The sequence below is a fragment of the Magnolia sinica genome, chromosome 17, assembly GCF_029962835.1.
Source record: "Magnolia sinica isolate HGM2019 chromosome 17, MsV1, whole genome shotgun sequence".
Lineage (NCBI taxonomy): Eukaryota > Viridiplantae > Streptophyta > Magnoliopsida > Magnoliales > Magnoliaceae > Magnolia > Magnolia sinica.
In genome coordinates this window covers 51,834,788-51,850,951 of record NC_080589.1, presented here as the reverse complement: position 1 = coordinate 51,850,951, position 16,164 = coordinate 51,834,788, and positions in this window count along the sequence as shown.

The following is a 16,164-nucleotide window of genomic DNA, read 5'->3' as shown; positions in this document are numbered from 1 at the left end:
TCTGCCAAATTCCAATAGATTCTACTATTGCAGTCAAGTCTCCTTTTCTTTTCTTTTCTTTGTTTTTTTTTTTGCTCTTATTTATTTATTTATTATTATTAAATTTTAATTTTATTTCATTGGGTGTCGTTGGATTCCATGGAGTTGAGCATCGGATTGGATGGCGTTATGCTAAATTTTTATATTTAGGGACAAGTCTTATTTTTATTGGCTGCTGCGATATTCCAAGGAAGTGGGCCCAGGATGGAATGGTTTAATCTCAAATTCTACTACGAAGTTTTCTCTTTTGTCAGGAGTATGAGATTCCAATGAGTGGGGCCTAGGAATGGATGGGTTTAGGCTAAGATTCTACTTTCAAGTTCTGGCTCTTTTTTTTCTTTTTTTTCGTTAGATGCCGCCCAATTCCAAGGGGTAGGCCTGAGATTGGATATAGACATAGATATTTTATTGATTTGTTTGTGCTCATCAAATCAAAATGTATTCAAAGCTTTTTATTTTTTATTTTGCACAATATAAGATTAAATGAAACCTAAATTAGAGCTAGCAATGGGCCTGCAACTCTTGTCAGCTCATGAACTCGGTTGCCACACTTGCTTTTAACTTGAGCTCAAGTGTATTTATTGGGTTGTGCTTCGATTTTAGCCAGAAAACAAGGCCTGTTAAAGTAAGCAAGTCAGGCTATGGTAAACTCATTCCCGTCTCAAACTGTTTCTAGTTTGTACGTAAGTGATAGAAAATTTCAATTCCCAAATCTCATAAAAACTAATAAGTATGTAATAGCAGCTAGCTTTTAAGTAAATGGGGTGAAGGAGTAGTGCTAGGGCCTAATGATTTGCTGACTGGTGGGACTGTGTTAGAAAGTTCTAAACCGAATTAGTAGATGGGTGTATGTATTGGATCATGGGTCCATGGGCTGTGACTCTGATTGGGGTTTGAATAGTCAGTCTGTTTTGTATCAGGCCACTAACCCCAAACTAGTTCCTCCGTTTGCCACTCTACTTAAACTGTGGATTTGTACTTTGAGCATGGTGTTTAATTTGCACAAGAAGAGGTTGCAGAGATTATTCTCGACATGTGTGTGACATATGTAATCAGGAAGGCCAGTATGAAGATCCATTGGCACAAAAAATGACCATTAACTCATGCAGTGGACTATAGAAATGAGAAAAATAAATTGTTACAATAACATGACCACGGACCTATATTCAAAGCAACCCGCTTCATGAGTGGAGCAGTGTCAAAACTCTTGAGGGAGGGCATGCTAACAGCGGGCACAGCTCATGAACAAACCAGAACTTGTTTGCACAGCCCCTGAATGCATGTCTTGTCAATCACCTCTTCAATGTACGGGGAAGATTGCTTTGGCAGTGTTCATTTAGAGTAGCATCCTTTACAAGCAATAGTGATCGGTTCATTTAGAGTAGCATCCTTTCCAAGGAATAGTGATCTACACATTTCATCGGTAGGGAGATACTGAATTAATGGATTCACAAAGAACTGATGCATTAATGGATGAATATAACTGTACAATATGGCCTCCATGTTGTAGATAACATGAAAATACAGTTAATTGTTCCGTGAGAAGTAGTCCACCAGTCAGGTAATTGAGATGGTTAGATGAAGGAGATTTCGTCTCTACATGGCCCATCCATGCTTGGAAGGATATAAATGACTTAATAAGGATAGGTCATAGAATTGCTAATATTATGTTCTCAATTGGAGGAAATTAATCTAAGGACAGTCATTCCTTGAGATAGACATGGGCCTCACATGGCACACATGTAATAGATCAAGGCAATTAATCATGGAAAAAGGTATTTGATCAGTTTTCAAGATGAGTCGGACCCTGTCCCAACCAATCTTTTCAGGCTTAGGCTTGGGTTTGGGCTTGTGCGAGGGTCATCTTAGGCCCAGGCTTTACGCTTACCCCATTGCTACCCTAAGTCACATCACACATTCAATACCATATATAAAACATCCGAATGCACCATTGAACCTATTAATTATCCAATTCATTTTCTACTACTTTTGGTGACATTCCATCTTTTCCACTAGCATGACACTTCCATGGGGCATCCATCCCATTAAAACAATTGATCCCACCATGAAGAACACATTTCTCAAAAATCAATTTAATGGTGTAAATAGGTGCACCACATCTACATATTGAGCCAAATCATAAGTTGTCCCATGTTACCAATATGGTGTGACTCAGCTGATTTACTACCGACTGATTATTGTGCTAGGTGGTCTTCATGGTGGGGCCTTGTGTTTCCATAGTTTAAATTGACTACATATGTAGCATGTTGGTAGGAGAAGACGACCACAAGTTGTTATGCCCCCGTGGCAAGTAGAAATGATCCCAAAACAATCAATGTAGGCAGCCAACTCAATTGAAAAAGCAGCTTCAATTTCTTCTTATTTTTTGGCTGTGCTCCAAGGGAGCATTTATTTTTTCATTTACATATCTATTTACCGGTAAAAAAACAATGACTATTTACTAATGTAATTATGGCATTGATTTTGAAGTTGATACTGACAATGAGCTTATTTGAAAAGCTTTCCATTTGTGGCCCACTTGAGTAGATTGTAGCTATATGGGCCTCCCATGATGCACGTGTGACATCCACTCCGTTTATTAATTAGTTTTGCTAGCTCATGTTATGACTTTTTTTATTTGTGGCTCACTTCAGTTTTGGATCCACTTGTGGCTGGGCTCATGTCCTAACGTGATCCCGTCAAATTCGTGCACCGAGTGGATTTTTAATAGACATTGCAGTAAGATTACATGCTCGTATATGCTTCTGCCCACGGATTGGATATTTCCTGTCCTAAGGAATCTCGATTCCTACAGAGCTTTTACCCACGGTCTCCCTATATGTTGGGACGCAGGAAAGCCTTGTCCAATACGAATTGCTTGTAATCCATGTTACATGATTCACTCTTACCCTGAGCTTTATAAGGCCCACGGTAATGTACGGTAATCTATCAGTTATATCCACACCGTTTATCCATTGTTCTTTCCCATTTTAAGACATGATTTAAAAAATCAGGCAGACTCAACTCTAAAATGGGCCACACCAAAAGAAACAGTGGTGATTGAACAACCACAACCACAACTTTTTTGGGGTCGACAAAAGCTTTGGATCAGCCTGATATTAGTGTTTACCTTTATCAATGTGGGAATCAACCTACGAATGGGATGGCATATAAACATTGGGTTGGCCTCCGGAAAGTTTTCACATGGGCGTTTCAACTCACTATTTTGTGTGGTATGGCTTAATTGAGTATTTGATTATCCTTATTTTTTACATCACACTTTAACATGGGCTGGCATAGTGAATGGAGTGGATATAACACAGGCATCACATAGGCCCCCACAAAGGTTAAGATTAGAGGGGACTCATATAATAAGGGCTTACTTGCAAGTGTCATTTGCAATATTCCGAGTAAGGCCTAGAGGGAATGGTTTTGGATTTGATTCCACTACCAGAGTCAAGTCTCTTTAAGGCTTGAAGTGAATAGTTTTGGACTCGGATTTTAATATTAGGGTCAGGTCACTATCTCTCTCTTTCCCTCTCTCTCATTTGGGTGTAGCTGGCTTTCAAGAAGTTGAGCATCGGATTAGATGGCTTTGTACCAAAATTCTACCTTTAGAGTCAGTCTGATTTTGGGTACTCCAATTTTCCAAGGAGTGGGCCTAAGATTGGATGGTATGATCCCACATGGATTAAATTCTACAGTCAAGTCTACTCTTTTGTTAGGTGTATCAAGACTCCAACCGGTGGGCCTGAAAATGAATGGGTGCCGCTAAATTCTAAGGAATGGGCCTAGGACTAGATGTGGAAAAATATTTTATTGATTTGTTTGGGCTCATCAAGTGAAAATCTATTCAAAGTTTTTATTTTGAACAGTGGAAGTTTAAATAAAACCCTAAATTGGGGCTACCAATGCGTTCGTGACTCTTGACAGCCCATGAACCAGCAGGCCAGGCTTGCTTCTAACTCGGGCCCAGATGCATTTATTGAGTTGTGCTTAGATTTCAGCATGAAAACAAGGCCTTTAAAAGCAAGAGAGCTAGGTTATAGCAGACTCATTTCCATCTCAAACTATTTCTAGGATGTATGCGAGTACTGAGTATTAACAAAAGGTTTCAATTCCCAGATCTTATAAAAACTAACGTGTATGTAATAAAACCCATTAAGTAAATGAGATGGAGTGGTGCTTGGGCCCAATGATATGTTGACAGGTGGGACCATCTATTAGAAAATTCTGAACCCAATTAGTAAAAGGGTAGGGATTGGATCATGGGTCCATGGGCTGTGACTCGGATTGGGGTTTGAATGCTCAACATGTTTTGTAGCAGCCCACTGCCCCCAAATTAGCTCCACCATCTGCCACTCTTCTGATGTAGGACGTGGCACAGTTACATTCCTAGTATAGTTGGACCAAAAGAAGGTGGACCATAAATTGATTATAACTTTTGATCCGGGTATCGTTAACAGGGACGCACAACCTATCAATCTTTACTGAAACAGGCCATCCGTGGTGAACCGACCCACATAGTGGGTCTCATCTATCCCTTTCGCTAGAAAATGCGTACTTTTTACTTAAAAATGAAAATTTAACAAAAATTACTATTTTTAGTAATTCAGTTTTTTTAATATATATTTTTTATTTTAGTGTTTTAGATTTTTCTTGTTTTTAAGAAATAACTTGTAATCATGATAGGACTCTTTTAGCAAAAGCTTATATGGAATTTTTATTTTTAGAAATTAGGCTTTAGAAGAGTTTTATTAGAATTAGGATTTTTATTAGATTAAAAATTTTGCTATTTTTATTAATCATGATTTTTTGTTTTTTGGTTTTTTTTTTTTTTTTTTTCTATATTAATGGTATAACTGGGACACATACATGAGACAATTAATCAATTTATTTCAAATTTCTAGAAAATTATTTCTATTTTCTTATTTTCCTCAAGGATTCATGGTATCTCTGTGAGGAGTCTAAGGAAGCTCTGTGGATTTAGAGTAGTTATTCGCCTGAGGAAGACGATGCTCAACCTCAACACATCCTTCCCTATGTTAGTTTGACATCAGAGTGAGGCTTTCTCTTTGGATCTATGACTTCTAAGGACGGGTCGAGCAACATTCCCATGGATGGTGCTTCATCGAATTTACCTTTAACTGCGACGACTTTCAAAACAGCGCAGTAAGAGAATTTACAAGTCATACGAGGGTTATAGGATGCCATCGATTGCATGACGGATGCCCTAGGGCAACTCCATGTTCATGGTGGTGATCAGCCCCTAGCAGGTTCTAGAACTCGTAATCGCATTGATCGTAGGACGGTGCCAATAGTGAACTATAGGATCACTCCAGAGAATGTGGGATCCAATGACATGTTTCCATAATATCCTGGACGAGGCATTGATCGGATAGATCAAAAGGATCGATAATTCAAGATGAAAGTCATTCTTCTTAGTTTCAACGGTCAACTCCACTTCAAGGACTTCCTCGATTGGTTGCTTAAAGTTGAACGTTTCTTCATGGACATCATTTAATAGAAGAAAGTTAAACTTGTGGCTTACAAGTTGAAGGGTAGAACTTCAACTTGGTGGGAAAAACTTCAACTAGCGGACGAAACAGATGAAAGCGTCAATTTGTACATGGTCACGTATGAAGAAGTTATTATGCATACAATTCTTGCCTCGAGATCATGATCAAGTATTATTCAGATAAAACCAAAATTCTTATCAGGATAACCGATCAACAAGGGTTTATGTAAAGAAATCTCACTATTTATCAGCAAGACACGACCTCGTCGAAACAAAGTCACAAATGTCCATAAGATTCATCAGTGGCAGACATGTGACCCCTATGGGAATGGAGAAGCAACACAAGACTTCTAAAGTGGATAGACAATCTCTCATAATCAAACATGATTTAGTTAAATAATCTGAGGAGATAGGAGATGTAGATGCATAAGTTGAAAAGAAAAAAAATATATGGAGGCTGTGAACATTTTAGAGGATTTGAAACCAGTGTTGCAAGAGTTTAAGGTGAGTGTGTTTAATGAACTTCCTAATAAATTATCTCCCATACGAGATATACAAAACCACATTGATCTTGTCTCAAGGCAAGTCTGCCTAATTGCCCACATTATCAGGAAGAATGTGAGATCTTGTAAACACAAGTGAAGGAACTACTCCATAATGGTCAAGTCAAGGAGAGCATGAGTACATGTATTGTGTCAGCTCAAGAGCTTAATGCAAAGTACAAGGAAAATACCGACAAACATCGACATTAGAAATTATTTGAGTACAATAAGTGAAATCCCTTGAGCAATGTTGTCATATCGCATACGCCTGTGCGCATATATATATATATATATATATGAAAAAAATTCAGAATGGGGGAAATAAGAAAAAAATGAAAAAAAATATATATAAGAAAGTAGGGGGAACTTTCCTAAGTTAATAGATAGATAATTTTATATGCCATTGCAATATATTTGAGTAAAATAAAACCAATTAAATAATGAATTAAATATTAAGTCATCAACATTCGATAATATTTTTAACAAATATCAATCAACAGTACAGTCAACAATATCAACACACTTAGTAAGTAAATAAAATGAAGAAGCTATTTATTTATTATTGATATATTATAATTTATAATTTATAAGAAAAATATAAAATAATAGTAAATGGTAAATGGCTATGCTACTATATACATTAATCTATTTGGCATTATGGCATTTGATTACCACCACCATCGTCATCATCACCATCATCACCTAAGTCATATTCTTCTTTCACATACGCTTCTTCTTCTTTTTTTGTTTCTTCATCATCTGTATATACTAATAATTCATCAACATTTAATAGTGGATCTTAAGCTTGATCATTATCATTTTCTCCTTTTATCTCCTCAATTTCTTCAACGAGTTGACTATTACTACTCTCCTCCCAGCTCCCCCTTATCCTTCGCTTTCAAGTGAAGGTTAAAGTACCTTCTACATATGTCGATTCATATGCGACATCTTCAATTTGTGTCCATGTCAGGTTCTCTCTAACAAATATCAAGTCCTCCATCTCTATGAGCCACTCGTTATCTACATTTCATCTAAGTAGATAGGGTCAAAGAAATCAGACTTTTCTTTTCTAATCTGGAAACATTCTCATAATTTTTATTATATTGGATAAAGACCAAGTCATTGAGTTTCTTTTGCTATAAGCGATTCATTTTCTTGGTGTGAATCTGCATTAAAGAATGCACATTTAGCATTAGCTATTAGTTAATTAGCTTACACTTATAACTTATAAATTGAAGTTAGTACAATTACTAAACTTACTACCTTGAACGTACTCCAGTTGCGCTCGTAACTGCTAGCAGAACACGTGAGTCCAAGAATCCTCATAGGCAACTTCTTTAGAGCTGGATTCTTTCTGTTCGGGTCCACGCCATAGGTAGTCCACTAGTCAGCTAAGAAAAATAGTTTAAGTAGGTTAGACTTTGTAGATTATATTATAAGAAAAAAAAACTATTTGTAAGAGAGCTGAAATATTCATACTACTTGGCAATTTCATTGTCTGATGCATGATGATGCTATCCCTTGAGAATATGCCCTCACTCTTTGTATAGAAGTCTAGTAAAGCTGAGATTCTTTTGTGTTTTTCTCTATGTGGAATCATTCTTTCCAACACATTAATAAATCCAACTATATGCATGATAATTGCTTCTACTGGATCGGGAGAAGCGAATAAACAGGTTGTATTAAGGATGTAAGAAGCTGAATACAATGGAGATGACATTTAGCTATCTCATTTTCTATCTATAATATCTATAATTGGCTTGTAATCACGTTCTTTATAGTTAAAATGGTCTATGATATTATTTTTTGCCTTCTCCATCGCATCATATATATAACTCATTGCAGGCTTCGCGTCCTTGTCCACCAATCACAACACATTAACTAAGGGCTCGGATGCTTTTAGTGCCTTTACCACTTATGTCTAAAAACTTTGCGAAAAAATTATTTATTGAACTTGTTTCCCTTCAGGCTTCTTTGACCAAGGCCCACTTATAAAATTGGCCGACACTACAAATCTTATAAATTCTAATTGTTTTGCATGTTATCTTTATAGTGTTGATGTAAAGGGAACTTTTAGATGGCTTTGTTGTTGTTTCCACAAATGGCTCAAAATTATTGTTGCTTAAATCATGTTGATCCTACCTTACCTCCTATGAGACTCTGGGTACCTGCAATTCAATGGAAAGTAAGAAGACATTGGGGGCGCCGATTATGACCAAGGACCCTCCGATGCCTTAGTTAGGTGGATGGACTCAAAATAGGCATAAAACAATTAGGATAGTTGTGCATATCTTTTGCTTATGATAGGGGGCGTATTTATAAACTTTCTTGATAGCTAAGTAAATTTGTTGGATATGCTGGAGGGGTCCGTATCGGAATTGGAATCTAATGTCGAGAATGTTTACGATTTAGGCTCAATTAGAGTGATTCTCGGCTATAATTTTGTCGGATCGACCTTATCTTTCTATGTCACAAGATTCTCTACAGATATTCATATTTTGATGTTGAGATTAGTATCTGAGGTCAAGGTTGAGGTTGGTATCGGAGGTTAGGTTCGGGATCTGATGTCGAGGTCAGTATCTAACCTTGAGGTCACCGTATAAGGTCGAGATTGGTGCTTGTAGTCAAGATTTGTACGTCTGTTGATGAGCCTTATCTTCAAGCCAAGTGTTTCAGCTTAATTAGAGTTGTACACGAGTCGAGCTTGGCACAACTCGACTCAGCTCGGCCATTAGCTGACCCCAGCTCGAACACAGCTCGACTTGGTCCTCGAGCCTGACTGGCCAACTCGACTTGGTTTGTCAGCAGCTCGGGCCAGTTCAAATTAAGTTTGAGCTAATTAAGATCGAGCATCTGCGTCATTTTCTCAAACACATGGAGTGCATCTTCAATTTCTCATAGAATTTTATTTATTTATTTATTTATTTATTTATTATTATTATTATTATTATTATTATTTGTTTTTTAAAGAAAAGCTTTCCATTGATGATATGAACAGGGGATTTACAGCTCTGAATTTCAGGTGGGCACCAACAAGAAACCATCTGGCCAGACCTATCATATAGACTAACTAGAAAGCACCAAAACAAAGAAAGAAACACAAAAAACGGCCTAGGACTAGGAAGGGAGAGATCTGAGGGACCCCACGCCGACTTTGTCCAAAAACAACATCCACCTAACCTCCCTAGGGAGGTCCTTAACGTTATCAAAATAAGAGGGCGTTTGGCGATCGCTCCCCATCCGAGCCATACTGTCAACCAAGCCATTTCCTTCTCTCTTATTATGTGAGAAGACAATGTTCCCCTGCTTTGCAATTTCGAGATCCTACGGACCCAAGGTTTCCAGCGCCATTGAGTGGAGGATTTACCTAGCAAGAGATCAATCGCCACCTTAGAATCAGATTCTATCTCAACTGTCTATAGCCCCAACTCCAGACACTTCAAGATACCATCGTGGATAGCACGGAGTTTAGCACAGTTATTAGATCCCACTGCATAGCCGGTCGCGAACGCGAAGATTAGGTTCCCGTTGTCCCTTCTGCACACCCCGCCTCCTCCAAATAGGCCTGAGTTCTCTCTAGCCAAACCATCCATATTGAGCTTGGCCCGGCCCGCGGGAGGTTTAGACTACCTGATGATCTCCACATGGTTCCTTCATGGGGGCGGAGATGAGTTGCCCAAGCCATCCCAGAAGTGAAGGCGAGGGGGAAGTGATAGGGATTGGACAACGGGCAGTAAATTGAGGGTCCCCTTGATGCGAGATATGGAGTTTAGCACCTGCATAGGCCTGTGGTCGAACCTTGCACCATTTCTGGATCTTCATATTTCTCACAGGATCAGCAAGGGGAGAAGCTTGCGGAGGCAAGAAGGAGCTTTTCCAGGGGCATCTGTGCAATTCCATTGGGCCAGTCTTGCTTCAACGGTCTGAAGATGAGTGATGGGAATCCAGAAGAAGGAGCTGAAATGGCGCCAAACTATGGAGGCATGCTGCTCATAGAGGAAGAGATGCGAAATGGACTCGACCATGGGGCGATCAGGCTGTTTGCCTTCACAACAGTTGCATCTGGGAGCAATGTGGACCCCTTTTGCTTGGACCTTACAGTCCACTGGAATAACGCCTTGCAGTAATTTCCATATAAAGTTGGAGATGTTTGGGGGGAGCGACTTGTGCCAAATCCAATTGGACCATGCTGAGATGGGGCAACGATGTCTGAGCACATTCCACGCTGATTTAATAGAGAAAAAACCTAAAGGATGGAGTGGTCAGAAGGCGATTGAATCTTCATCCGATGTGGCAAATCCGCCCTTGAAGATGAGGTTCACCACTTAATGGGGGAGGAAAGACCAAACAGAGGATGGGGGGAGAGGGCCAGCTGGTCCCAGGCAATTCTTAATCTTGGTGGACATCATAGCAGTCGGGATAGGGGAGGTAGCAAGACCAGTCTAGTTGGTCTACCAGAAGGATATGTCCTCCTTTCCCACATTCCATTGAGCTTGCTCCGACAGAGCAGGGAGTAGTAGTCTAATCTTCTTCCAAAGCTGAGAGGCATTAATGGACAAGTGATTCCCATTCAGCTCCACTACGTGAAAAATGGAAAAAAAAAAGGACGGATTTAGAGACGGTTCTGGACCGTCTCTAAAATTGCTTGGTTTAAAGACGCTTTAGAGATGACCGTAAACCGTCTCTAAAATTTTAGACGGCCCCTGACTGTCCTTAATATTGTCTTAAAAATTTGAACGTCCACAAATCATTTAAGATGGTCATTGACCGTCTTATATGGGTCATCTGAGACGGTCATTGGCCGTCCGCATTAGAGACGGTCCTTGACCGTCTTATATGCGGTCATCTGAGACGGTCATTAGCCATCTTTTACTTCCAATCTGAGACTGTCAAAGACCGTCTCTATTAGAGATGGTCCTTAGCCGTCTTAAAGCCCTGTTAAAGACCGTCTCTGTTAGAGACGGTCAAGGACCGTCTCTATTAGAGACCGTCTCTATTAGAGACGGTCCTAAATCGTCTTATAGCCATGTCAAAGACCGTCTTTAATGCTCAGGTCAAAAATGAAAAAGCTCAAAAAAATTAAGAATTTCGAAAAAATTAATAGTTTAGAAGCTTAGAAAATTAATTAACAATGTATAAGAAAATTTTAAATTTTAAAAAAAGAAAACTGTAATTTTATAAAAATCTAGATTTTGAAAAAATAAAATTAAGAACTTTGAATAATGTTGATAATTTTGAAAAAAAAAAAAATCGATAAAAATATGACATTTTGAAAAGAAAATTTTAAAAATTAAACAAAATTGTGAAAAAAATTGATAAAATGTAAAAAAATATATTTTTTTTAAAAGAAAACTAAATTTTGTATTTTGACAATAAAATTTGAAAAGTTATATAACAAAAGTGAGATTAAAAAAATGATATTTTGAAAAAGAAAATTTAAGAAATTAAACAAAATTGTGAAAAATTGACAAATTGTAAAAATATATATATTTTAAAAAAGAAAATTAGATTTTGTATTTTGACAAGAAAAATTAAAAAGTTATATAACAAAAGTGAGATTAAAAAAATGATATTTTGAAAAAGAAAATTTTAAAAATTAAACAAAATTGTGAAAAAAATGATAAATTGTAAATATATATATATATATATATATATATATATATATATATATATATATATATATATATATATATATATATATATTAAAAAAGAAAACTAAATTTTGTAAAAAAAAAAAATGTTAAATTTATTTAGTTAAAAGAGTTTTGGATGCGGTTGAAACTTGGTCTGACCCCTCATCCAAGTGGGACACACATAATGAGTGGGTTGGATATGTGAATCACATTTAGGCAGGCCCAATATATGATTATGAATGTTTTAAGGAAACCTTTCTCCACTACATTTAAATGAGTTACTCGTTACCTTTACAAGAGTAAACTCTGTGGGGTTCACCGTTATTTATGTATTTTATCCACTTCATTCATCCATGTTAATAGATAATTTGAGGTCTAAAGAACAAAAAGGAAGCATATCCAAAGCTCAAGTGGACCACACTACAGGAAATAGTGTGATTGAACCTCTACCATTTAAAATTTCTTGGAGGCCATAGAAGTTTTAGATCAAGCTGATGTTTGTGTTTTCTATTCATTTATATATTTTTGATATTATGAACAACCTTTAACTGTTTTTGGACAATCTGATCAGTCCGGACATGAAGAGTAAATAACTTCAGATGTTAAAATCAAAATTCACTCAAATTGTTGATCAATCTTGTTTGCCCAATATATTTCTCATATTTAGTATGATCGAGGCGAGTAACTAGTCAAATTGAGGGTAATGATCAGTAAAATAGAGTGAATGGACCAGACATGTAAAATGGGCCCATCATGATGTGTGTCGAACATCAACTCCGTGCATTTGATGTCTCCCCTTTAGCTTATGAGATATCTCAAAAATCATCCGTATACGAAACTCAAGTGTTAATTACCATCTAAAACTATGTGAAGACATCTAAAAATATATAAACAGTACAATATTGGATGTCATACCATTTTGGGGCCATAAAAGTTTTGGATCAAGCTGATTTTTGTTTTTTCCCTTCATCTGGCCCTGTATGACCTAATCAACATATTGGATGTCAAATAAACAGTGCAGTAAGCCTTAGGAAGATTTTAATGACGGATATCCAATTACTATTGATTTCATGTGGTGTGGTGCACCTAAGATTTTTGTGGTGGGGTCCACTACAAATTTTTATCTGCCTCATTCTTTGGCTCATGACGTAAAATGATATCTCAAAATGGATGGATGGTGTGGATATAACAAATACATCATAGTGGGGCCCACAAAACTTGGTGGATGTTGGTCGGTGCTCTATGGGTCCCACCATGATATATGTGTTTCATCCAAGTGGGACAAACATAATGAATGGGCTGGATCTATGAACCACATCTAGGTGGGCCCAATAAATGATTATTTTTAAAGTCGTGGCCCACCATGAAATGGTGCATCTGATTGACGGGGCAGATCCAAGTTCAAGTGGACCCACCATAAAAAAGAGTGGGATAGTGACACCCACTATTGAAACCTTCTTAGGGCCCGCCACGATGTTTATTTGAGATCCAACCTGTATATAAGTTAATACAGACATGGATGCAGTTGAAAATTGGTCTGACCCCTCATCCAAGTGGGACACACGTAATGATTGGGTTGGATATTTGAATCACATTTAGGCAAACCCAATATATGATTATGAATATTCTACGGAAACCCCTACATTATATTTATAAAAGTGAGATTTTGATGATGTGTTGTATATCCTTGCCACCCCTATGTTTCTCCAACCCATTTTTGGACCGGGTAATAATGTAAAAATGTTTTAATTTTTAAAAATTTTTGTCAGTAAAAATGTGTGTGTGTGTGTGTGTGTGTGTGTGTGTGTGTGTGTGTGTGTGTATAGTTTTTATATCATATGAATGGAATTTTTTATATATATAATTAAAAGGTAATATTTAAATGATTTGTAATATCACATGAAAAAGAATTTTGAAAAGTTTAGAAATTTTAACTATGTTTAAGAAAAATTTTGAGAACAAAATAATGCTTTTGAAGGAAAAAAATTGGCATTTTGAAATTTTTGAGAAAGAATTAAAAATATGAGAAAATTTTTGAGATTTTGAAAATAAAAATTCAAAATTTTTATTTTAAATATTTTTGAAATATTTTATAATAAAAATGATATTTAGTTAAAAGAGAAAAAAATATACATTTTGAAAAAAAATGTTAAATTTATTTGTGAAAAATAAAATTACTAAATTATTAGGCACATCTACTAATTGAACCTTTAATCGTTTTTGGACAATATAATCAGTTCAAATTGAAGAGTAAATAACTTCAGATGTTTAAATCAAATTTCACTAAAATTGTTGATCAATCTTGTATGCCTAATATCTTTCTCATATGTAGCTTGATTGAGGCGAATAATTAGTCAAATTGAGGGTATTGATTAGTAAAATAGAGTGAATGGACCAGACATGTAAAATGGGCCAAATATTCTGGTTAAAATTGTGACCCAACTTACTGACCTCGTGAGAACCTAAGAATTGATGTTAGTAAGTTTTGTGGGCCCCATCATGATGTGTGTCGAACATCAACACCGTGGATTTGATGTGTCCCCTTTAGGTTATGAGATATCTCAAAAATCATCGGTAAATGAAACTCAAGTGGGCCATACCATTTAAAACTATGTGAAGACATCCTAAAAAATATAAAAGCACTTGGTGGGGCCCACATGAGTTTTGGATGCGATTGAAACTTGATCTGACCCCTCATCCAAGTGGGACACACATAATGAGTGGGTTAGATATGTGAATCACATTTAGGCAAGCCTAATATATGATTATGAATGTTTTAAGGAAACCTTTCTCCACTACATTTAAGTGAGTTACTCGTTACCCTTACAAATTATGAAAAAATTGATCAAAATTGTGAAAAAATTGACAAATTGTAAAAAAATATATTTTTTTAGAAAGAAAACTAGTTTTTGCATTTTGACAAGAAAAATTGAAAAGTTATATAACAAAAGTAAGATTAAAAAATTGATATTTTGAAAAAGAAAATTATGGTGGGCCCACGTCAGATTTTTATAGGCTTCATTTTTTAGCTTATGTAATAAAATTATATGTTAAAATGGATGGATGGAGTGGAAAAAATGAAAAAATCATGGTGGACCCCACGGGATTCACTCGGTACGCTTGGGAACGGATTGGCTACTCCCCCTAACACCAGCCAATGGCTGGTGGTCGATGCTCTGTGGCCCCCACCATGATGTATGTGTTTCATCCATGCCGTCCATATATTTTTACAGATAATTTTACAATATGAGACCAAAAATGAGATATATCCAAATCTCAAGTGGACCACATTGCACGAAACTGTGCTGAATGAGCGTCGACCATTAAAAACATTTTGGTAGCCATAAAAGTTTTGGATCAAGCTGATTTTTGTTTTTTCCCTTCATCTGGTCCTGTATGACCAAATCAACAGATTGGATGTCAAATAAACAGTACAGTGGGCCTTAGGAGGATTTTAATGGTGGATATCCAATCACTATTGTTCTCATCTGGTGTGGACCACTTGAGATTTATATCCCTCTAATTTTTGCCATAAAGCTCTAAAATGATCTTTAAAAATGGATAAACGGAATGGATGAAACACATACATCATTGAAGTGCTCACGGAGCACCGTTCATGGTCTCGCCCAAAATTGGGCGCCCAATCCCTTTGCCCCCCCCCACCCCTCTCTCTCTCTCTCACTCCTGCCCTCTGCCCTTTTTCCTTCATTTCCCTCGTTTTTCCGGCCCTATTTTTTCCTCCATCTGCAGATGCGAAAAGCATCGTCCGCTCTCTCTGTCCGATATGCCCGATCTTTCGAAACCCTCCTTCGCTTTTTCCACCGGGGCCACATCCCCTCCACTTCCGACCCCCCCTCATCACCCCATGTGCAGATAGCACCAACGGCGCAGTGGAGCGCCAGATCCGGGAGGCGGAGGACCGGCTTCGGGAGGTGATCGAAGAGCTGCAGCGCCGGCAGCGCCATCCCCGCGGCCGTCACCCACCTTGCGAGCATGCCGATGAATCGTGCATCTCCGTTTCCATCTCTCTTTGGGTGTTTGATCCAGAGAAGGGAGGGAGCCGAGATGATGCCCTCCCTATCTACGCACGCCCTGCTCAAGATCCAAAGAGGTATTTATCTCTCTCAATCTCTATGTTGATTTATGAATTTGGGGGATTTAGTAATTTGTGGATTCCCGATTTGAAGTGGACCCCCATTTAGGGATTTGGAGATTTTAGGGCTTACAGATTTGAACGTGGACCCCGATTCGGGAATTTTCTGATATTACAAATTAGGGATTTGGGGATTTTAGAATTTTAGGGATCTTGAGGATTTTGATGTCTCTTCTTGTCAATATATTAGGTCCCAATGTGGAGGAAATATGGATATATGATGTGGGTCCATCTGATGGATGGTTTTTATTGCTTAATGGTGAGTGCCTTAAAACTTAG